Raw genomic sequence first — 24,967 nt, 5'->3', positions numbered from 1 at the left:
CCTCTGTGGCCCATTGTTTGTTCAGGAGGGTGTTGTTCAATTTCCATGTGTTTGTGGGTGTTTTGCAGTTTCTTATGTTATTGATCTCCAATTGTATTGCACTATGGTCTGATAATATACAGGGGATAACTTCAATTCTTTTACATTTACTTAGATATGTCCTATGAGCTTGCATGTGATCTATTTTGGAGAATGACCCATGTGCAGCTGAAAACAATGTGTATTCTGATTTTGTGGGGTGGAACACTCTGTAAACATCTATTAAGTCCATTTGTTCAATAGCTTCATTTATTTCTAGAATTTCATTGTTAGTTTTTTTCCTAGTTGATCTGTCTATTTGTGATAGAGGTGTATTGAGGTCGCCCACTACAATTATATTAGTGCTTATTTGGTTTTTCATGTCCATTAATATTTGTTTTGTATAGTTGGGGGCATTTGTATTTGGTGCATATATATTTAGGATTATCATCTCTTCCTCTTGGATTGTTCCTTTCAGAAGGATGTAGTGACCATCTTTGTCTCTCTTAATTAGTTTTGGTTTGAAATCTACTTTGTCTCAGCAGTAAATTTTATAAACTACCTAAAGATTCATAAAGTTTTATGATTATGCTATTAAAGATATAGGGTTTGAGAATGGGGCATGGGAGAGAAAACATTTGAAGTATTAAACTCTATGATATGAGGAGAGGGAAGAGATACACAGGATCTTATTGAGGAGTAGAAGAATATTTATAGAATTAGATAAAGGTAGAAGAAAAAACTGATGAGAAATAGAAGATAAAATAAAAAGAGGGAGGAAAAAAGGAAATTATACTGTGAGTAAAAATAAGAGAGAAAATGTTAGAGAAATTAAAAGGGGAAGAAGACAAAATAAAGAAAAAAAGGAAAAAGAGGTAAGAAACAAGGAAGGACAAAGAAAAATTTCCAAACCCAATAAACTGGTGAAAAAGAAAGGAGGAAAGGAAAGTTGAAAGAAGAAAAAATAAAAATAAAATAAACCAAAACCAAAAAACCAGTACACCCCAAACACACACACACACACACACACACACACACACACACACAAAAGAAAGAAAGAAAGAAAGAAAGAAAGAAAGAAAGAAAGAAAGAAAGAAAGAAAGAAAGAAAAGAGAAAAAAAAAAGAACATTTTTTTCCCTGTGATTTCACACATGTAGGTTTCTTCTGGGATCTACAATTTTGGGACAGTGTCCAAGTCAAGATGCACCTCTGCTCACGCTGGTAGATAAAGAAGGCAGTCAAACCCCAGATTCATGTTTGAGGTAGGCACTAGCAGGCAATAGGATTGAGGTGAGGGCACCAATGCTGCAACTTTCAAATCTAGAGGAACTCAGGCTGAGCCTCCTGCATTGCGGGGCTGGGCCTGTGTCTTTCAACTCTAACCCCTCAGGGGGGCTCTTTACAGCCTGACCATGCCTCTCAATCACAGCTGTCTCCTGTGGCTATTTCTCACCCAGTTACTGTGGGACCCTAACACTGGGAGCCCTGAAGTGAAGCTGTCCTGTTATTCAAACAATCAACCCTTCCCTAGAGTCACATCCAACCAAATACTCTCTCCAGGCATATGGTTGGATTGGAGCCTGTTGAAGGACTCATGTGGGAGCAGAATTCCACATTTTCCCTGCAGCTGGCAGCACGTGCTGGTCTGTTCTGTTGCCATATTTCTCCCTGAACTGCTCTGGAGTCCCCCACCTTTCACATTGTCTGCAGATTCAGTCTCTTTCCTGAAAACCACAAGCTGGGAGCTGAGGAGGAGGTTCAGACTGTCCCTTACTTCTCTGCCTTGTGTTCCGTTTCTTTGATTTCTCTATAGGTTCTAATTTTTCTGTCAGATCCTTCATGGTTCTTGTGGATCTACTTCTCTTTTTCCCCCGAAAGTTCTTATTATCCAGTATCTGGATTCTCAGAGAGGCTGAATTGTTGTTGCTTAGCAAGACTCCATTTTCCTGGAAGTCTTGATCATACCTTGTAGTAAAGACATTCATTAAAGAACTTCCAGAACTACTGAAGAAAGTGGCAAGCACAATAGGATAAATAAGTGTGTCTGAAGTGAGGGGGAGTATTTTGAGGGGACTGGTGGCAATGTTTCTTTTACTGTAATAACTTTTAAAGGATTCACCATATATTGTGATCACCACTTTTAGCCATGAGGGAAACTGTTCTATAAGATTTTTTTTTTTTTGTCTAAACTTTCCTGGAAGATGTTAGACAAATGAAGAAAGGGACAAGAACTGCTGTGTCTTTTTTCCAAGAAAAGTGCATGTCAAAAGGAAGTCTGACCTATAAGTGTGACAGAGAGATCTGGAGGAAAAATTTAATTTCTGGGAAAGGGATAATGTTAATCAGTATCATGGTTTCCATCATGTGGGTATAATTGCATTTTCATTGTGTATCTGATGCCTTATGATTGGCAGCTGTGCAGGCTGCTTAAAAGCTATTCTTTAACAGATAGACTTACAGGGTTGGTTTGGGCAGCCATCTGGGAACTCAGATTTTGGGAAGGTCCCCATGAGTAATCGGTAAGAGTGATTCATTGTGGCTAAACTGTTTGTACAGATAATGTGGTCATACTGCATACCTGGTTTTCTTCTGGGTGTCTAGGAATTGAGTATGTGCCAGAAGAGGGTGCCTACGGACTAACCCTCAATAAATCCCCGAGGTGCTAAGACTCCAGTAAACCTTTCTCGGTTGGTAACATTTCATAAGTTCTGTCATAACTTGTTGCTGGAAGTTACCCTTTCTGTGACTCCACTGAGTGAAGACTCTGGAAGCCTGTGCCTGATTCCCCATACCTTGGCCCATGTGTCTTTTTTCTTTGCTGATTTTGTTTTGCGTCTTTAACTGTTGTGTGGACAATTGGTGCTTAAGTGCTGTAAATCTTCATATCAAATTGTCAGATATAGGGTGGTCTTGGGAACTCTACACACTAAGTGACCCTAAAAAAGAAGCATGAGAGAAGTGTACCTTTGAATTTTGGAAAAATGAACTTCATTTTACAACTATTATATTTAGTAGGGTAGGGCAGTATGGTATAGAGGATGAGATTTGACCTTCACATGAAAGAAACTAAAGTTTGTACTCCGGTTATGACCTGAGAAAATGATTTGAAATTCAATTTCTTTCCATGTAAAATGTAGACAGTGATATTTATGCCAAATAATTATTCTGGAGATTAAATGAGACAATGATGGGCTAAGGATTTAGCTCAGTGGTTTTGCCACCAGCTGTGCAAGCGTAAGGACCCGAGTTCTATCCCCAGTACCAAAAATAAAAAAAATAAACGAGACAATGATACTAAAGCTTAAGCCTGTACCTGGCATATAGTTAGAGCTCAATATTGTTATTTGAGGGAGACACCTGAGTTGTATCTTCAAAATTTCTTCCAATTATAGGCAACAATGCATCTGTGACAATGTCAACCCTAAGTTACTTCTGATGTTGGAGAAAGTTGGCAGAAAAGAACATTTATATATTGTATTTAAGTTATATAATATTTTAACATGTATGTATATTTTAACAAGTATGCATTTTTCATGTTATAAAGCTAATATATACTCACTGTAAGAAGTATGTAAGCAATATAAAAAGTAAAATTACTCCATGACTTTACATCTTTTCACAAAGATTTAGTATTTATATGTATACAGAAATACACAGGTTCAAGGTAAAAATGAGTCACTTTCGTCCTACTGTTGCACCCTTTATTTGGCATGTATCTTGACACTTGGTGTTTTCACATTATTACATATAGACTGACCTTATTACTTTTTGGTGTGGTGTGGTTTTTTTGATTATGCATAATATCGTGGATTTAGACAAGCCCTTTCTGATGGACACTTAAGTTAATTCCAGACTGAAGTTGTAGTGTTACCATAAGTAAACTCCACATTTCCAAGAGCAGTTACAAAGGTCTCTCCTACTTGAGAAGAAATAATACAAGCTTAAGAAAGGAAAGTCCTGATCTAAACTGTGAGGGCCATCACACTTGTACCTTTTTTTTTTTTAGAAACATAACCTTTATTGCTCACTGGGTTGGGTCTTTTTTCATAGAAAAAGGTATTAACACATAAGCATCTGCAAATTGAAGCAACTCTTGGTTTTCTTGGCACAATAAAATCACAGGCATTGTCTCTAAATTGGGCTTTTGGTCTTTGTCAAGACCACCTAGCTTTGGGGGGTGAGTAGGAGGGGAAAAACTGCTATCTTTGTGGCTTGTCTCAAAAGAAGGTGTGAGAACTATATCAATATATAGCTTTTCGGTATGTTCTTTCTCTAGATGTATATATCTCTGCGCACGTATTTTGCGGGGTGGGGGATTCGACTTGTATGGTCAAGTTCTTTGTGCCCTGGCTTCATGGAGAAGAAAATAGTTTCATTTGTACAAAAGAGTTCTATGTGCAAGTGTTCATGACTTGGGGGGGTTCTTTTTGTTGTTGGTTGGTTTTTGTCTGTCGGTTTAATGTAAATAATGCAGGAAACAGGCAAATTGGTGTGTGAGGGCTGGCGGTGCAGAATTGCAAGCATGGGGCTGCTCTTCTCACGGTGCCCCTACACCAGGGTGTAGGATTTGGAGTAGGCCCGGCCCCCTGCTTCTGAGACCGCCCTACCCCTCGATGTGCTCATCTCGAGGAATAAGTCCCTGGAGCCCCCATTTTGGTGTGTGGGCCCCGGGCCCGAGGAGGCTCGGTGCTGGGGGCCGAAGGGGCAGTGCTGGGAGGATCAGGGGGCTTGGCAGGGGTAGGGCCAGGTGCTGGGGGGGGGCGTGCCAGTGCGGGGAGCTGGCATGGCCAGAGTCCTCTGAGGTAAGGTGGCTGTGGCGGCAGCAGCAGGGGGCCCCAGGTGTGGGAGCCCCAAGGGCTTGCTGTCAGGGTCCAGGGCCAGGTGTCGAGCCTGGGGGTGGTAGGTTCGAGCCAGGTTCCGGATGGAGGCCTCTCTGGGTGGGACCATTTGTACCTTGAGTTACATATGCTACCAAAGGCAGCCGCAGGGCACAGATGAGCTTTGTCTACCAGGAAATCATACTCTAAATTTGAAAAGAAAATCAAACTGAAAAAGCTGTGTTCAAACTTAAAATTGAGATTATAAAAGTGGGAACAATTACTGGAGTCGCTACAAATGTGGCTGGAATGAATGGGCTTTGTTTCCATCTTGGTTTGATATAAAAATATATGAGACAGTTGGGGGAAGTTCAACAACCAACTGGGTAGTTGATGATACAAAGAAATTTTTAATAAATGTGTTAGGCTTGGTGATGATCATTGTGGTTGTCTTTATTTAGAATCGTACGCTGCCTGGGGTTGGATTCCTAACCATCCATAGGGGGTGGCACAATCCTGTGTAGCTGTGTGCCTTTGGGGAGTCTAGAGATGAATTAAATTGGCTCAGTGGGGATTATTTTATAATTCTCTATTTTTTTATGTTGTGACAATTTCCATTAAAAGTTGAGAAAACAACTTAGCACTGATGGCTAATTTTTACCGGGGTAGAGAGAAATTATGAAAGGGCTTGTGGGTGGGAACCATTTTTTAGCACTGGAGAACCTTAGTAAAGAAATATTTTACACTTGGTCTCAGTCCAGGGGTGAGCCCCTTTGAATTCTTAAGGTCAGTGACTCATAGGAGGAGAAGAAACCAAATGAGCACTTCAGTTTTTATTTTAAAAATTGGCTTTAAGAAAGAGCATTAACTTTAAAAATTTAAGAAAAAACCCACAGAATTTGAATCTGCAAGAAACTGTGATAATAATAATGGTAAGTTTGTGTCTTTGAGTGAAAACAAAATCTTTCTTTTCATTTTTTTCCCCACTGCTTCGCATCTACCCCCTCTTGCTAATAGTATTGCTCTTCCCAAAGCTTCCTACGCTGTGGTGTGCAGCCCCGTGTGACAGTAAATCCACTGTCCACCTTCTACTCAAGAATCACCTTTTTGTTGTCACCTGGCAGAGCAAGTTCTCTATGGAGACTGTGATGAATGGTTTATCCCAGCCCCTTGACCAGGCTGTCCCCACTGAGACACCAGTCTGTTAGCTTCTGCTGTCTGGCACTGAGAGCCTCCCACCCTGCCAATTTCCAGGGCCCCTTCTCTTGGCTCTCAGATTACTATCACTTGTCTTCTGCTGGAAGTAGAGTTAGATTCTTGCCATTGGAGCAAAAAATACCATTCCTTCATTGCAAGTTACAACCCACTGAGGGCTCCTAGAGAAAGAGCATGTTGGCCAGCATGAGGAATAGAAGAGAGAAAAGGAGAGCAGGAGAAAGAGCAAAGAAGGGCAAAATTCACCGGGGAGTTACAGGGAGGCAGAGGAAGCAAGGCCAAGTACAGTAGACCCTCAAGTTACAACCTGGCTGACATATGAACAACTTGGGTTAATTGAAAGATTAATGGTTAATGAAAGATTCATCTGCCTTTTGTTATCTACAGTGCGTACCTAGGTAAATATCCAGATCTCAGTTGTACTGACTTACAACCAACTTGAGTTACATCCAGCCCTTGGGAACCGATCGAGTTTGTAAGTCAAGGATCCACTACATTTCTCCCCATCCTTTCCCTCTGTACCCTGACAAGAACGGGATCCGCCTCTCCTACCTCTTTACCCTCCTCCCAAAGTCCTCTGTTCCCATGTCAGATCCAGGCCTCCCAGTTAGGCTCCAAACTGGGCGGTTGCATTCCATGCATCACCTCCCCATCAAGCTTCCCCGCAGGGGAAGGGTCATCCTGATCTCCTCCCTCTGGAAGCAGTTATCCTCACTGTCAGCTGCTCTCTCAGACTTGCCTCACCCTTCCTCGTCTCTGTTTCACTGTCATCAGAGATCAAAATGCTCAGTTCAGGTTGATCTGAAATAGACAATTAAGACTGGCACTTTTTCACAGAGGTGCACCCTTTAAAATACCAGAAAGGCCTGTAATATAAAGGATTGTTTTTTAAACTATTTGAACTTAGACATCTAAGTAAATCCAATCCTTTTGAAGAATGTTCTCAGAACCTATTGAATTATTCCAAGTATGTTGTCATTTTCTCTCATATTTCTGAAACTTGGTTTTGGTAATTTCTTCCAGCGTCTAAAGCCTGACTATTGTCATTTAGTGAATATGTTCTGAGTCTCTAGCATGCTATGAACTGGTAAAGAAGAAGTTATGGCTGTCAAATGCAACCTTAGAGGAGATACAGGTACAAAATAATAGAAATTCCATTTGACCCAGCTATTTCCCTTCTAGGTGTCTTCCCCCAAAAGTTAAAGATTGTATATTACAGTGATACATGCCTACCCAAGTTTATAGCAATTCAATTCATAATGGCTAGATCTGGGGGCTGGGGATTTAGCTCAGTGGTTTTGCTGCCTGCTGGCAAGTGCAAGGACCTGAGTTCGATCCCTAGCACCAAAAAAAAAAAAGAAAAAAGAAAAAAAAGATCTAAATTCTTTAAGGGCCGGGGATTTAGCTCAGTGGTTCCGGCACCTGCCTCGAAAGCACAAAGACCCGAGTTCAATCTCCAGTACCAAAACAATAAATAAATAAATAAATAAATAATAATAATAGCTAGATCTTGGAATCAGTGTGTCCATCAACCAATGAAAATGTATTTATATACAGTGGAGTACTGCTCTGCCATAAAGAAGAATAAAGTTGACTCATTTGTAGGAAATGGATGCACCTTGAGACCATAATGTTGTGAAACAAATCAGACACACAAGCTTAAATACCACATGATTTGTCTTATATGAAAAACTCGAAGTATAAATAAAGACCAAAAGAAAAGGTAGATAATAGGAAACAAGTTAGATAGAGATTTTGCAAATCAGAAGGGGAGCAAGTGATGGAAGGAAAGGGGAGGGAAGAAAGGAGAAGGGAAAGAGGAAGTAAAAAGAATTAAGATGTGTTGTGTACATGTACCATCTCCCCACGATGAATATAATCATTTTGTACTGCAAACATGTACTAATAAAAATTAAAATTAAAAAAATTAATTGGAAAAAGTAAGAGATCCAAATAATGTATTCTTAAATAACAAGGTATTTTTAGGATTGTGTATGGTTAGTAGAACAATTTTTAAGCAACCAAACATTAAACAATCTGATGTGTTTTAAGAGTGACTATACCTCTAGCACCCAGATTGTGGTTTCTAGACACTGTTTTCAACAAGATGAGTCAAGGTTTTTAGGAGAAATAGCTGATCTGAAACCTGATACAGGAAACATACAAGAGGCAAGGCACTATCAAATACAGTTGGGATCATCTCCAAAATGTTCCCGACTTAACACCCCACATCTGTAAAAATGGCTTTTATCAAAAGTACTGTAACAGTGGATGTGGCATCCAGGAGCTCACAGTCCCAGCTCATTGCTTTACTTTCCGCTGACCCGACAGTCATTATGCTGAATAGAAAGTCTTCAAAGGATGCAGAGGGCAAAGATGGATCCAAAGTAACTAACCAGGAACCCACAAGATGGCCTGACAGATTGTCCACGAAACCTGCTCCACCAAAACCTGAACCTAAAGCAAGAAAAACATCTACTAAGAAAGAACCTGGAACAAAGGTTAACAGACGTACTAAAGGGAAGAAGGAAGAAAAGCAGAAAGCTGGAAAGGAAGGTACTACACTGTCTGAAAATGGTGAAATTAAAGCTGAAGAGGCACAGAAAACTGAATCTGTAGATAACGAGGGAGAATGAATTGTCACAAAAAGTTGGGGGTGACTTTATGTACCTCTCGGGACACCCTTTGAAAGCTATTTTTATGAAGTGTTTTCTAAATGCTATTTTTTTAGGACTCTACTAGTAGGCAAACAAAGTATATAAGGATGGACATTTTTATCTTCTCATAGTCATGCATTTTGAAAGTTTTTATCATTATCAAGTAAAATAAATACCATCTTAATATTGGAAGGTGTGTATAAAACTGATTGAGTGGTCTGCGCACCTGCCTTAAGAATTTAGTCCCATGCATACCATGGTGTTTCTACTGTGTATATTTGAATTTTTCATGCAATTTTTCTAGAGCAATAATCAGTGGTGCTTTTGTACCTAGGTTTTATGTGATTTTAATGAAACATGGATAGTTGTGGCCACCAGCTATTTGCGGCTTAAAATAACAGGTTTTCTTCCACCACCTGCCTCGCAAGCAAAAGGTCCCGAGTTTGATCGCTGGTGCCTAAATAAATAAATAAAAAAAAAAATAACAGGTTGTTTTGTCTGCAAAAAAAAAAAAAAGTGCTGTAACAGTGGCTGGTGAGCTTGTGGGTACAAAGGCAGACTGCTGATGAGAATGTAGATTAGCACACCCACTGTGTAAACAATATGGTTTCTTTAAAAGTTAAAAATAGAACAATATATGACCCCGCAATACTGCTATTGATTGTAATTCCAAATGAACTGAAATCAGTATGTCAAAGAAATATTTTTTAAAAATATTAAAGAGAGAATATCTGCATCCTCATATTAATTATACCATTATTCCCAATCGTTGAGATTGGGATAAATTTATGGGTCCACCAATGAATGAATGGATAAAGAAATGTACCACCCACACAGTTCAGCTTTAGCAATGAAGAAAATCCTATCTTTTGTTACAACAAAGATGAAGCTGGAGGACACTGTTAAGTGAAATAAGTCAGGCACAGAAAGGTGAGTATTGCCTGACCTGACTTAATTTTTCTGTCCTGGTCCATTCCGGGGCTGCTGTAACAAAATATTAGGCCCGTTGACTTATGAACAACAGAAATTTATTTCTCATAGTTCTCTGGAGGCCAGGAAATCCAAGATCAACGTGCTGTCAGGTCTGCGCTGTGGTGAGGACCAGTCTCGTGTTCGGAGCTGGTGTCTTGATGGTGAACCTTTGGGAGCCAGGGAAGGGCACTCTCTTCAACCTGGAGCCCTTACTAGGGTGCACCCCTGACTGACTTCCTCAGCCCTCAAAGGCCACACCACTTACCAAGGCTGCATCTCCGGTGCAGTTTCCACATGAGTTCTAGAGGGGATAGCATCCCTCAGACCACAGCCGCGTGGGCTGTGGAAAAGTGGAACTGTCAGCAGAGAGGAGGGTGGGATTTGCCAGAGGCTGGGGTGAAGGGTTGGGAAGATGTTGGTCACTGGATCCAAAACTTCAGTGGACAAAAAGAACTAGCTCAAGGGCTCCATTGTATATCATGGTGACTACAGTTTATATATTAGAGAAAATTGCTGAGAGTAAACATTGAGTTTCTCATCACGAAAAAAGTGCTTGAGGTAATGCATATGTTAGCTAGTTTGATGCAGCCAATCCATAGCAAATACATATGTCAAAAACACCTGTTGTATGCCCTAAATATGTACCGTTTTTGTTATTTAAGACACAGCTGCACACTAGCCGAGATGAGACAACCTGTACATTAATACAAATGACAACAGAGTAGCTTTAGGTATATCAAATAGGTTTGCCTCTATGACTTCATAATGATACTGAAACAAATTAGAGGATTCCAGGAAATCATTATTTTAAAAAATTGTTAAGAAAAAAATCACGCATTTATTCTCTTTCCTTCACAAACTGTATACTGTGTAAGTAAGCTGGAGATGAAGGGAGGTGTAACTCACAAAAGGATTCTAGTTAATATATGAAAAAAGAATGAGCTGGGTATGGGGGCACACACTTGTAATCCCAGCACTCTGGGAAGCTGAAGCAGGAGGATCACAAGATTCAGCCCACCCTGGGAAATTTAGTAACTTAGTGAGATCCTGTCTCAAAATAAAAAATAAAAAGGACTGGGGATGTGAGAAAGGGGGACTCTGACATCATGACTATCCTGATAGAAGAAGCAAAGCTGGACCTATGCAAAATGCTTATAAACAAATCAAACCTGAGTCTGAACAGGTGTCTGGAGTCATCAGAAAGAAGCAAGAAGGCAGAGGAACAGGTAAGGGCACAGGGTTGAGAACTGCAAAATTCAGATGGTGGGAAACTCCGAGGGTCAAGCAGCTTGGTTTCTTTTACAAATAAACCATAAGAGAAGAAGAGATGGAAGAGAGCTTATGAGTGAAAAGACAGTTGTAAGATATACCAACCAATCACAAGTGCTAAAAACAGTGACAACAAAATGCTAAAAACAACATCAAAAACCCATCCTTTATGGCAGTCTGAGACAACTGAAAATTTGAACACTGAATATTCAAAAATGTTCAAAAGTTTTAAGTGTAATGTTGGTACCTGGTTTTGTTTCTAAAAAGTCATTCCTTTTAGAGATTCGTATGTACATATGTGTGCTAGAAAGTGTACAATGTGCCCTACAATCACACTGGATGGGGAAACAGATGGAGAAAGAATAGGACCTTGGTTGGCTGTCGATAGATGTTGGGCTGGGTGATGAGTGGATGGGCAATCGTTATATTATTCTGCCTACTTTGTGTGTATGTGTTTGACATTTTCTGTAATATGAACATTTAAAACAATATGGTTATAATTTTTAATTTAATTTTTATTTTTATCGGTACATGTTTGCAGTATAGAGTGATTACATTCCTTGTGGGGAGTTGGTACATGCACACAACACATCTTCATTCTGTTTTCATCCCTTCCCCTCCCTCCATCCTCCCTCTATCTCTTGGTCTCTTTCTCTTCTACAAAAGATCTATCTTCCTATTTCCAATTATCTATCTTTTCTTTTGCTCTTTATATTTTTGGTTTCTCATTTAAGCTTCTGTGTCTGATTTATTTCATTTAACATGTTCTCAAGATGCATCCGTTTTCATACAAATAACTCAAGTTTATTCTTCTTTATGGTAGAGTAGTATTCCACTGTTTATAAACACCACATTTTCTTTATCCATTCATCTGTTGAAGGACATATAGCTCACCTCTAAGATTTAGCTGCTGGGATGAGCTCTGTTGCTATGTGATTATAATTTTTAAATGACTACTTAGGGTTAAATCTGACGACAAAGAAGAATGGATTGAGTTAATTCTGTTTTTCATCATGTCCTGAAAAGTAAATACCACAGTAGCATTAACGATTGCATCTAGGGCTATAAGGGTAGGGGATAGCAGGGAGATCTCTGACCTCAGGGCTACCTTAGAAGGCAGCAGCAGGGGATGTTTCCATAGTCAAATTCAGAAGCAAGAGGGATTTGACTTTACCATAAATACAACCTTTTCTTTTCTGGTCACAAACCAAACTGGATGAGAATCAAATCAAATTTCCCCATAAGGTCAACACTGAACCTAACCATTGAATTTGATTTACTTTTCATTCAATTTGGTTTGAGACCAGAATTGTGGAAACAATCAAGTTTGTGAACCAAGGTACCACTGTATATAACCCTTTCAGAGAATTCTTTGCCTTTGTGTCCAATACACTAACTCAGAAGATCACAAATATTCAAATTCCTTAAAACAATATAAGCACTTTTAGAATAAGGGTCATGGAAATGAAAGTGCATCACATTTTGATATGTAATATCCTGATGTATTTTGAAAGTCTTGTAATTATATAGTTCTGGGTGATGTGCATAATCAAATTGATCATAGTGGTGAGGCAGAAATTAATTTTGAAAATATGTGTGAGGCCCTACTCAACAAAGCTGAGGTGTAGAGCCAAAGACTCCACCCTATTTGAGGTTGTTTAATTTAGTAAGTTTTTGGCAAATCCAAAAGCCATCTTTGTAAAATTTGAAAACTAGTGTTCATTTTGCTTACTCTCTCTTGAGTGCTTATGATAGTCAATGTGCTTGAAAGATATACAGTCCTTGTTTTATGTTAGGTTCCTACACTTGTCATTTTTTCCTCAGTTAAAAAAGTTTAAATTTTCATTTATAAAAGTGATACATTGTTATTTTAGAAAATTTATTAAAGTATAGAAAAGTTTAAAGACATAAATAGACATCTTAGGAGAATGACGTTTAACAAACTTATTTCTTCACGGAATCTAGGGTAAAAAGCAAGTGATGTCATACATGATTGATTTCTGAAAGACACCCTCTTCACATTGTCGTCTGATCTTCAGGATAGGCTCTCCCAGCTAGCAGGTCATTTATTTGTTTAATTTAGCTGATGTGATCATTTATTCATTTAATTTAATTCCCACAGCATGATGGAAAATGCTTTAGGATCCTCTTTGCTGCAAACCACCTAGAAAGCACTTACAGGCCATTCTGTGTGCAGAATGGTGTTATATGGATAACTGTGACTGTAACAACTGTTCTTTCAACAAGTATTTCTGTCATGCCTCCTGTGTGCCAGGCAGCACTGTAAGCCCTGTGGGTACAGAGATGAATAAAGCAGAAGTTGTTCTCTTGTGGAGCTTACACTGAGGGGATGGGACAGAGCTTCTCTCTCTCTCTCTCTCTCTCTCTCTCTCTCTCTCTCTCTCATACTGGAGGTTTCACCCAGGGCCTTCCCCCTGAGCCCCATCCCCAGACCTTTTTATTTTCTATTCTGAGACAGGATCTCAAGTTGCCTAGACTGGCCTTGACCTTGAAATCCTCCTGCCTCAGCCTCTCAAGTAGCTGGGATGACAAGTGTATCCCACTGCACCTGGCTTTCATGTTTTTAAGCTTTGGGGACACATAGCTGACTTCTGGTGCTGTTACAGAGCGTGGGCTTCCAAGGAGTCAGATCCGCAGACTCACACTGTTCCCAGGGCTATGTGGCTTCTAATGATTCTTTCCTTCCATCATTCCTGTTTCTTGGAGATTACTGCTCTGTGCTGTCTAATTTGTTTGGAGAATTGCAGTTTCGTATATTTTGTCTTTTTTTTCCCCTTGGGGGTGGGTGAGCGTTGTTTAGATCTGGTTCCCATTTCTGCATCTTGCCTATAAGTAGAAATATGAGTCATCCTTAATATTTTTATTCCTTGTGCAGTTTTGGTTTTTGCTTGTGGTTTTAATTTACATGTCTCTGATGACTAGTGATGTTGGAAACTTTTTCATGTGCTCTTGGCCATTTGTACATCTTTTTTGATGACATCTATTTAAATCTTTTGGTTTTTTAAATAGCATGGTTTTTTTATCTTTTTATTTTGGGTTGAAGGAATTCTTTTTATATAGAGTTTTGTGTATGAGGTTTTTTTAATAAGAAAAATTTAATTCAGTGTGATTTTCAGATATCTTGTTTAAGGGAAATGATGATCTAATTCTTGGATTTCAAGTCCTTCAAAACATTATAAAGTAAGCTTTTAGAAAAAAGGCACAGAGTATAAGCTGGATCAGCTAGATATTTTGACACTCTCTGTGTTTTACAATTTAAAATCACTAAATGCTTGTAGGTTTTTATGAAATTTCCTGAGTAGTTTTGAAGCCTTGTTAATATGAAAATATTTTTAAAAACAAACAAGAAACATTTCTCTACTGGCGATGACACCTGAGCAGGTATTACACTGCTGGACCTTACATTGAAGCTGAAGCTGGGTCAGTTTCATGGACAAAGGGAAAGGTACAGGCTACTGAGCGACTGCTGGCTTTGGCGAGAAGTGCAGCATTTTCATCAGCATGGAGGCGAAGTACAACACCTGCTTCTTGCAGATGGCACTAGGGTCTCTGGAGACCTCCACGGTACACTAAAACTTTCCTGTTCACCAGTGTGAGCACCTCTGTGAACTCCAGTGTGGACCCACATTTCCCCAACATCTCACATAAATCTTGGGTGTACCAGGAGCCATGCTGCGTTTTCCGGTGAGAATAATATTCTTGTGCCACCGAGAAGGAGATGAGGAAATTCGGGCCTGCGGAAAGGTTGTACACCTTGGGCTTCTCCACCTCGGTCACCTTGTTCCAGGTGTCCAGGAACCGATGACCAGGATAAAGCATCGGATACAGAGGAATGACGGGCGTATCATCTGGATCTGCCCTCCATGCCTCAATAATAAACATCTCGGGAAGTTGTCCTCTCTGAACAAGGCTGTCAAAAATGGGACCCCAATCTTTTGGTCACATGCCCAGACATGGCTGTTTTTGGCACAGCTCAGGAGGACACACACAAAGCAATCTGTGTCCACATGGCTGGACTTTGACACCTCGCAATTTTGCCACTGTCTCTAATCTTTGAAGATCGTTAAAGCATCTCACTTCAAATCTAAGCTCTGAAAACCTGCAAGCCAGCATGTCCCTGTCGACACTGCTGCTCCTTCTTGCGGCCAGCATCTTAACCAGTGAGGAGAGCTCCCCTGAGAAGTGCTCCTCGTTGAAGATGAGAGCCAGCCCTCTCTTCTTATGACCCATTCTGTACTCTTCGGCCGGGTTGGCCGTGTCCCGGTCAGGAAGGTATGTGATTCTGCTGTGTTTCATTCTTCACTTGTGACACCTGTGGCTTCCTCACCGGCTCAGCACTTGTGTGAGTTTTTTGTTAAGTGTTTTGTAAACAATTTCTCTCAGTGTGTGGCTTGTCCATTCATTCTTCTTAATATCATCTTTATAAGCAGAATTTAAAACAATTCACATATAATAATTGTGAATATTTATGGGGTGCAGTGAGTTGTTTCCACACATGTATATAATGTGTAATGATCAGATCAGGGAAACACATCACTTTGGAAATTCATCATTTCTTTGAGTTGACAATATTTAAAATCTTCACTGATAAGTGTTTTGAAGTATTTGATGATTTAGTTTTAATATTAGTTATCCTACCATGCTGTAGAGCACTAGAAGTTATTTCCCCTAAAGGATATAGCCTTTTCAATAAACGGTGCTGTAAAAACAGGATACTCATGTGGAGAAGATTGAAACTTAACCCTTAACTCCCACCTGTACAAAAATAAGCTCAAGAGGGCTGGGGATTTAGCTTAGTGGTTCCACCGCCTGCCTCGCAAGCGCAAGGACCCGAGTTCAATCCCTGGTACCAAAAAAAAAAAATAAGCTCAAGATGGATTAAAAATTGACAAGGAAGACTGAAAACCTGAAAATACTAGAAGAAAATATAGTGGGCACACTGAAAGGCATTGGTAAGGGGGACAAATAGGACCAAGAAAGCACAGTAAAGAAAAGTAAAAATTGACAAAGATTATAGCAAACTGCTTCTGCACAGCACAGGAAACCATCAACGGAGTGAAGAGACAGCCAACACAATGGAAAATATGCTCATCCCCTATTCAGAGAGTTAATATCCCGAACGTATAAGGAACTAAAAAAATTTACAAAAAAACCTAAGTAATCCAAATAAAAAATGGGCAAATAATCTGAAGACACTTCTCAAAAGAAGAAATATAAACGGCTAACAAATATATGAAAAAAACTCAATATCATTAGCCATCAGGGAAACACAAATCAAAACCATAATGAGGTAGTATCTCATAGAAGTTAGAATGGCTATTTTCAAAAAAATTTAAAAAGTTAACAAAGCTGGTGAGGGTATGGGGGAAAGGAACTTTCACACGCTGTTAATGGGAATATAAACTAGTACATGTACTGTGGAAAATAGTATGGCGATACCTCAAGAAATCTAAAAATAGATCTACCATAGGAGCCAGCTATATATATCCAAAGGAAATCAGCATAGCAAAGAGATACCCACACACCCATGTTTATTGTGGCACTATTCATAAAGGCTAAAATATGGAATCAGTCTGGGTGCCCATCAATAGAGGACTGGATAAAGAAAATGTGGTATGTGTACACAGTGGAGCACTAATCAGCCATAAAGAAGAGTGAAATCCTGTTATTGGCAGCAACACTGATGGAACTGGAGGACATTACGTCAAGTGAAATAAGTCAGACAAAGAAAGGCAAGTTCCACACGTTCTCTGTCATGTGTGAAAACTAAAAACAGTGAATTTGAATGTAGAGCAGTGATTAACAGAGGTTGGGAAGGTGTGAGTGTGGAGGAGGTGGGTAAAGAGAGGTAGGATTGGATCAGTTTATACTGCATGCACATATTAAAATAGCATACCAACCCCATTAATATGTACAATTAATGTATGTTAATAAAAATAAATTTTAAAAATAAAATAGATGGCTTATCCCATTGCTTTTTGGGGATGCTCCTCTGTGAACATCTTCATCCACCCTTCAGCTTGGCAGGCTTGGGTCTGTGTCTCTTGAGCCCTCTGAGGTCACAAAATGCAAAGCTCAGTGTCCTCTTTCTGCTCCTTCTTTGGCCAACAATGGTGGCTCTGGTGCTTTCCCCATTTCCTTACAAATCTCTGTCCTCACCAAGTCCCCGCTGACTGGAGAATTCCTTACCTTCAGATAGTTCATTGGCTCTTTTAAGATGCTTTGTCAGATATTTTGTTTAGTTGTTTTCTTTTTTCTTTTTTTTTTTTTTGATACTGGGGATCGAACTCAGGTCCTTCTGCTTGTGAGGCAGGTGGTGGAACCACTGAGCTAAATCCCCGGCCCCTTGTTTAGTTGTTTTTAACAACAGAATCCATTTAGATATTTAGCTGACCGAAAGCAAAATCTGTTTTACTGGAAACAATCTAAATTTAGTAGATGGCACCTCAAACTCTGTTAAGCTACTTATTTATGCTCTTTCCTCTCAAGTAATTACATAATATCAATATAGTATAACCAAGAATATGTGTTGTCTATAACTACAGTCCATAAGGAGGAATTGGGAAGTCCATAAAGAGGAAATTCAGGAGAAATTTTGTTGGTGTCTGCTAAATACTTCATTAATGGTCCTGGCTTGGATTAGTTTTTAAAAAGGATACCACAATATTTCAAAATGGAAACCATAAACCACTTACATCCCTCTGCTTGAAACTAGTCAGGAAAATTATATTTCCCATTTTTAGCCTTTACTTCTTTTCAGTTTATATTTCTGTTCTAGTAGCCTTCTTCCAAAACTAGCATCACACAAATGAGCTGTAGTGGGTCAAATGGCCCCTCTCCTGAAGATGTGTCCACCCAGAACCTCTGGGAGGGAAAAGGATCTTTGCAGGGCTGGGGTTTTAGCTCAGTGGTTCTGCTGCCTGCCTTGCAAGTGCAAGGACCCGAGTTCGATCCCTGGTACCAAAAAAAAAAAAGGATCTTTGCAGATGCACAGTAAACCACCCCCCACCCCGTATCCAGTTTTGGTTACCCACAATCAGGAATGATTATAATAAATTAAGATCATTTGAATGAGAAAGAGACCACATTCGTATAACTTTTACTATGTACATGGTTATAATTATTCTATTTTATCATGAGTTATTATTGTTAACATCTTAGTGTGCTTAAGCTATAAGTTAAAATCATATAGAGTTTTGTACAATGTGCAGTTTCAAGCATGCACAGGGGTCTTGGCACATGTCCCCCAGGGGTACAGGGAGACTACTGTAATAGGTCATGGACCCCAAAATGAGATTATCCAGGATTATGTGAGTGGGCCCTAAATCCAACGATGGGTGTCCTTCTAAGAGGAAAAGTCATACAGGAGAGGAGAAACAGAATAGAGGCCACGTGGAGATGGAGGAAGAAGCTGAAATGAAGAGTGTACAAGCTTGGGGAGGACAAGGACAGCCAGTGGCCACTGGGAACTGAGAGCAGCAGGGACAGGTTCATCTCTTGGTGTTTCCACAAGGAGGCCAAATCTTGGTTTTGCACCAGTGGGCTCCAGACCTGGGAGCGAGTGCATTTCTGTTATGAAGGCGTGGGCTTTGTGATCCTCTGTTCCAACAGCCTTAGGAAACCAACCCACAAATTCAGAGACTTTCTCTCTGCTCCAAGGAGGTTTTGAAGTCTGCACTCTAGTTTCTCATGAAGTGTGACCAAAGAAGGTGAGGAAGTGAAGAGGGGACTTCTTTGTGGGGGTGTCCCTCTGACCTGAAGAGTTTTGGTTGGAAGGTCAATGCGTGTGTTTAAAATGTTCAACAAACATGATGCCTTTTGAACAGCCACTGTGACTTTGTCTTTTTAAATCAAGGTTACCCCTGTGATCAGCACCCCTTTTATTCCCCATTGCGGCCAGCCGTGTTCCTAGGGTTTGACATTTCCTGCTGCCTGTCCTTCAGTGCCAGCCCTTCTCCTTGCAGATGCCCTGAAACAGGCTTTCTGGAACTTTCGGTATCAGTCAGCACTCAGTAGAGAAGTAGTTTTTATCCGATGAAGACCAATCAGAGAAGAGCTCCTAGAATTGCTATAGCAGATGCTAAATTAGGACTTGATTTTGCTGTCACCACAGCAGCTCTCTCATTGTCATGATTATTTTATAAATAAGGGCATTTTGTTCCCAGTTCGAATCAAAGATCTAGAGGGCCAGGGATTTAGCTCAGTCGTTTTGCTGCCTGCTGTGCAAGCGCAAGGACCCGAGTTCGATCCCCAGTCCAAAAAAAAAACAAAAAAAAAACAAGATCTAGAGCTGGACGAAAGCTTAGAGCTGCTGGGCTGACTGCTTTATTAGGTAATTAGCAATTTTTCAGTAACTATAATGTCTGAGACTCTAAGATGTTCTGGTATTTCAAATGTAATCTTTCTATTTCAAGCTTCATCTGCTGCTGAGAAAAGAAAAATCCCTACAAGCAAGAGTATAGTGGTTCTGTAGTACTAATACATTGGATATTTTAAGACAAAATAATATAGCAGGTCATTTTTACACATCCTAAATTTAAAAAAATGTAAATTAACAAAAATAGGTTCTAGAGGCCTTTTTATGTCTGTACCTATACATCTGCTTTATTCTTATTAAAAGCTCCATTGTACTCCACAGAACTGTGCCCCATAATGTATTCGCCCATTCCTCTATTGGTGTTAACAATATCTTGTTGCAATGGACATCTTATTCTGCACGTCTGACATAATTCTTTAGATAACTTAGAATGGAAGAATTGGTGAGTTGAAAAAATTCACATTTAAAAGTGATTATATAAATTATATGGATAGTGCCAATTTGCCAGAAAAAGCTGCATCAGTTTGTGCTCCACTAGGAGTACTACAAGGCAGTGTGCAGACAAACACTGTTGTTCGTATTTTACATTCTGTCAATGCCAAGGGAAAACAGGGGCCTGATCTATGTTAGTGGGTTGGGTGACTTTCAGTTTGCTTCTCCGTATCTGTGTGTCCTCCCATTTTTGGCAGATACCTGTGTTCCTGGCATGAGACACTCCTCCCACGGTCCTCTGCTGCAGCCCTGGGTCCTTCCTGTGGGCCTGGGCTCTGGCTGTGTTCCAGCATTCCTTGGAACATCTTTCATTACTTAGAGGACCTGTGTGCTCCCTGTCCTCTGCAGGCTCAGCCTAAGTTAGTGGCACCTGGCTGTGTTCCCCAGGGAGCACAGTCCCTAGTTCTGAAGTGCCAGCCACTGTGCATCTTTCTGCTGGACGTTGGCCTGGGCATGCAGACGTCCATGTCTGGTCCACGCTGTGGGGTGGTGAGCATGTGAGGGACTCCATGTGCTCTTATTTCCCCTTCAGGTTTGCTCTGAAGGACCCTATGTTAGATCTGTACTGTGAGAAGCCAGTGGTGTGTCTATGACCCACTGCCATGACACTGTCTGTAATGTGTCTTCCTTTGAAATGAATAGAAATCTAATTGAAATATTATTTGAGTATATGTTTTTTTCAGAGGTGAAAACAACCATCCATGATGGTCCCACAGCCTAGGGACAGGTGCTCAGTCACACGACAGAAGCAGCTGGTTCTGCTCAGTGCCCTGGGGACCGCCAAGAGAGGCCTCCAACAGCTGGGGTGGAATCACTCGGACATTGGTCTGGGCAAAGATTTTAAAAATTTGACCCCAAAAGCAAGGCAACAAAAGTAAAAATTTACAAATGGGATTACATATATCAAACTGAAAAGCTTCTGCACAGCAAAGAAAACAATCAACAGAGTTAAGACACGATCTACAGAACAGGAGAAATATTTGCCAGCTGTTCCTCCAACAAGGAGTCAATCTGAAGAATACATAAGGGCCTCAAACAATACAAAGTAAAAACCAAATGATTCAATTTAAAAATGGGCAAGTGATCCAAATAGATATTTCTCAAAGAAATATTTCTCAAAGATATTTCTCAAAGAAGATATACAAATGATTAGCAAGTGTATGAAAAATCACTCAATATCACTAATCATCAGGTAGGTGCAGTTCAAAACAATAAGATATTCTGTCATCCCAGTTAGAATGGCTATTAACAAAAAAAATCACACCAAATTTTCTGGTGAGGTTGAAGAGGAATGGGAACTCTTCTATATTTTTGATAGGAATGTAAATTGGTACAACCATTATGGAAAACAATATGGAGCTTCATCAAAAAAAACTAGAAATAGATCTACCATATACCAAATAAATACCTACTAGTGGGCATCTATCAAAAGGAAAGATACTGTACCACTCTTTTTCAATGAATGTATGCATGGTTTACCTTTTTCTATTCTTTTACTTCTAACTTTCCTTTGCTGTACTTCAAATGAATTTCTTACAGATTGTTGGATCATGTTTTATTTTTATTGCTCATGCCAATTCTTGTCTTTCTTTTTATTTGCATTAGGGGGAATTGGACCCAGAGAGTGGCAAGCCTTTTCTCCAACCCTTTTTTATTTTGAGACAAGGTCTTGCTAAGTTGCCCAGGCTGGTCTCAAATTTGTGATTCTCCTGCTTCAGCCTCTCTAATAGCTGGGATTAGAACTGTCCATTTTGCACTTGAAGTAATTGTCAGTATATGTTATATTTGCCATGTTTTTCTGTTTGTTTCTTCTGTTTTTCTTTCCTCTACTTTTCTTTTTGTAATGTCTTTTTGGTTTTTTGAGACAGGGTCTCACTATGCAGTTCAGGCTGGCCTTGAGCTTACTATGTAGCCCAGGCTGGCATTGAGGTGATCCTCTTGCCTCAGCCTCCCAAGTCCTGGGATTACAGGTGTGTGCCACCATGCTCAGATCTGTTTTTGTAACTTTTTGTGGGTTCCTTGAACATGCTTTAGGATTTGGTCTTGATTTATTTATTTAGTTAGTTCTAGAGATGGAACCCAGAGCCTTCACATTGAGCTACATCCTTAGCCTTTTCTATTTTTATTTATTTATTTATTAAAATTTTGAGACAGGGCCTCAATAAGCAGCTAATTTGGCCAGGCTAGGCTCTAGTTTGTGAGCCTCCTGCCTCAGCTTCCCTGAGTGCTGGGATTACAGGTGTGTGCCACCATGCCTGGCTTCTGTTACATTTTTCAGTCATATAAAGGAGAATCTTGGAGAAATGAGACTGTTTCATCTGGACTGAGTATTGAGTATTTTATTTAATTGTTGAAGGTGTTGAGTATTTTATGTAATTGTGTTTAAAATATATATAGCATAAAATTTACCATCTAACCTTTGAAAAGTGTGTATTTGCAAAGTTCTATAACCACCATCACTGCTTTTTCCAGAAATTTTCCATAATCTCAAATGGAAACTATGCCTACCTTTCTCAGTAACTCCTCACTACCTTCTCCCTCCAGCTGGTGCTTTACTTGTTTATTTCTTTTTGGGAGAATTTTGTTTTCATTGCTTATTTGCATTTGGCAAAAGCTAAACAATTTACAATTGTGTTTTCATAAGACTCCTCATGAGTGTTTTTATACTTCTTTATTCATGTGCATTAATTGTATAAATGCTGTAAATGTGTACAGTGTATTTCTATACATGGCATGTGTCTCTCTCCTGCTTTAAAACAGGCTGTCATTTCAAGGAGTCCCTCAAAGTTTTCCAGTTGCTACTGTTATTGATTCCTAAGGCTTGCAGTAATGTGGGTGGCAAAGGGAAGGTATTGTGGGGTTGACAGCCTCCAAAGGCTTCTCTCTATTTGGGTGGATCAGGATCTGAGATTAGAAGACAGAAGTGTTTCCGGAAAGCTTTTTTAGGCCATGCTTTGGAGCAGTATTATTGGAATGTATGGAATCAAGAACCATAAAGAATCAAGATCGTTTGAAACAGAGACCTGGTTTCTATTATCAGGTTTGCTACTAAGGAGACATGTAAATTTAGGAAAAAGATTTAACTTTTTTGAGCCTCAGCTATGTCATAAAATATGGGGAGTTGGCAATGGGAGGATGGCAGGATTGGGCTGGTAGTAAAAGGTCCCTTTCAGTTCTAGACAGTTACAATTTAACTGGGGGGATTGTTTTCTTTCTAAAGGTCAAATTCTTAGGTGGCCCCTGCCCCCCGCCCCGGTACCAGGGATCAAACTCAGGACCTTGTGCTTGCCAGGCAGCCTAGGTGCCACTGAGCTACATCCCTGGTCCAAAATTCTTACTTTTATAAAACCTCAATTCTTTTAGATCCAGCCCTTGTTGATTTATAGGGATAAACTGATTCTAAATGCCTTTTCCTAGAAGCCATTGTCTCTATTTACTCTGCTACACTGTACTTAGCTAAAATTATGCAATGTGCATTTATCTAACAAAGGTTTCCTCCGGATATGTACTCTACTATATGTACAGATCCTGATGTATTCTATAATACATTAGAAAAAGAAGCACTTTAAAAACCCCTTCTGCCCTCATTACCTGCTTCTGTAACCACACTTGCTTTTTACAAGTGTCCAGCTTCTCTATATGCTCTTCCTCCAATTCAGACTAAATTTACTGTTGAAATTAGACATTCGGAAATTGCTTTTGCTCAACCTTCATCTCACTTTTCCAGACTGGCATTAGCATCGCTCTTATTCGTTCTTTCATTTATTTATTAAAAATGATGCTCTATGTTGGGTAGAAGGAATGCACTTGTGTGTGTGTGGCAGGGGGTGGTTTGGGGACTGAAGCCAGGGCCTCACATATACTAGGCAAGTGTTTTACCTCTGAGCTGCACCTCCAGCCCAGAAGGAAAAAATTCTGAAGTTCTATAACACAGTAGAGTAACTACGGTTGGGAACAAATGTCTATTTTAAAATGACTAATAGAGAGGATTTTGAAGGTTCCCAATACAAATAAATGATGAATATTTAACATGACAGAAGTTAAATTACTCTGATCTGATCATTTCACACATTATAAACATACACTGAAATGTCATGCTCTACCCCGCAATATGTATAGTTATTGTGTGTCAATGAAAAATAAAGAACACATTTAAAAAAATTATGCACCATGGTAAATTTCAGAGACCCAGCAATGAACAAGATGGACAGGGCCTTGGGTCATGTTCAGGGTGTTCAGGGATGAAGGTGGACTCTGAGAAAATAATCAGTGTGCTGTGTGTCAAGAAGGCACATTAAGAGTTCTAGATGTTCTGTAGTCGTATGTTGCAATCAGAGATTCCTAGGTGAAATGTTTGACATTTAAACTGAAATTTGAGTAATGAGTAGTTAGCCAAGCAAGATGGGAGGGAGCACATTTCAAGGAGAGGGGACAGATGAAATGAGAAAGTCCATGGAATATGAAAAAACTGCCATAGGAAGATCACAGTGGCCAGACGGAGAGGCCCGGGAGTGTGGTGTAGCACGGGCCTGGAGTTGTTCTTCAATCAGGTCAGGATGCACATGAAGGCCCTGACAAGGATTTTGATCTTTATGCTCCCTGTTATTGGAAATCATTAACAGCTTAAGAAGTAAAAGATAAAACCAACTCTGACATTTAAAAACATCTCAATTAGCTGTAATGCTGCAAGTAGGTTGGAGGTGGGGCTGGGCCGGAGGGAGGCAGGATGTTCACCTTTTGGACTGGAGGAATGTGCACTTGGGCAGTGTGTTTCCTTTGAGGGAAAAGGACTTGATGTTCTGTGGAGCTGGAAGAATGAAGGAGGGTTCCCTGAGGCCCAAAGAAGAGGGTTTCAAACAGATCATTGTCAAGTGTGGCAAACGAAACTGAGAAAGACAGAGAAGACTGAGGTACAATGTTTGACTAGCATGTTGTGGAAGGTTCTTAGGGAGAACACTTTCAATGGAATGGAGGGAATAAAATCCATATTGAGTGGGCTGAGGAGTGAATGGAAAGGAGAGGGAAGGAGGGAGGGAGAGAGGGAGGAAGAGAGAGGAGAGAGAGAAAGAGGGAGAGAGATATTTTCAGAATGTTGGCTATGAAAGTTAAGAGAAAGAGTCATTACTGGAAAATAATAGTGAGTGAAGAAAAAAAATATAGTTTTATAGTTTTTTTAAAAGGGGAGAGA

General features: G+C 39.9%; 1 protein-coding gene and 2 pseudogenes across 3 annotated transcripts in view; 2 read left to right on the top strand and 1 right to left on the bottom strand.

Moving 5' to 3' along the window:
- Positions 1-8,257: 8,257 nt before the first annotated feature.
- LOC101717416 (high mobility group nucleosome-binding domain-containing protein 3 pseudogene) lies at positions 8,258-8,812 on the top strand (annotated as a pseudogene).
- Positions 8,813-14,394: 5,582 nt separating this feature from the next.
- LOC147826235 (caspase-6 pseudogene) lies at positions 14,395-15,266 on the bottom strand (annotated as a pseudogene).
- A 9,244-nt stretch (positions 15,267-24,510) lies between these two features.
- Positions 24,511-24,967, top strand: part of LOC101718101 (cytidine monophosphate-N-acetylneuraminic acid hydroxylase) — a 98,744-nt gene continuing 98,287 nt past the window's right edge. For 2 of the 3 annotated variants that reach the window (XM_087181822.1, XM_087181821.1), the window contains exon 1: positions 24,539-24,689. The gene's annotated coding sequence lies outside the window, so the exon portion shown is untranslated. Of the gene's footprint in view, positions 24,690-24,967 lie in introns of all 3 variants that reach the window. The other variant, XM_087181825.1, reaches the window with a different exon arrangement.

Source organism: Heterocephalus glaber, unplaced genomic scaffold (genome assembly GCF_053883595.1).
Source record: "Heterocephalus glaber isolate CG9 unplaced genomic scaffold, H.glaber_assembly_v1.0 deba00001472, whole genome shotgun sequence".
Taxonomy (NCBI): domain Eukaryota; kingdom Metazoa; phylum Chordata; class Mammalia; order Rodentia; family Bathyergidae; genus Heterocephalus; species Heterocephalus glaber.
The sequence above is the reverse complement of the archived record's forward strand: the minus strand, read 5'-3'. Positions and strand labels throughout refer to the sequence as shown.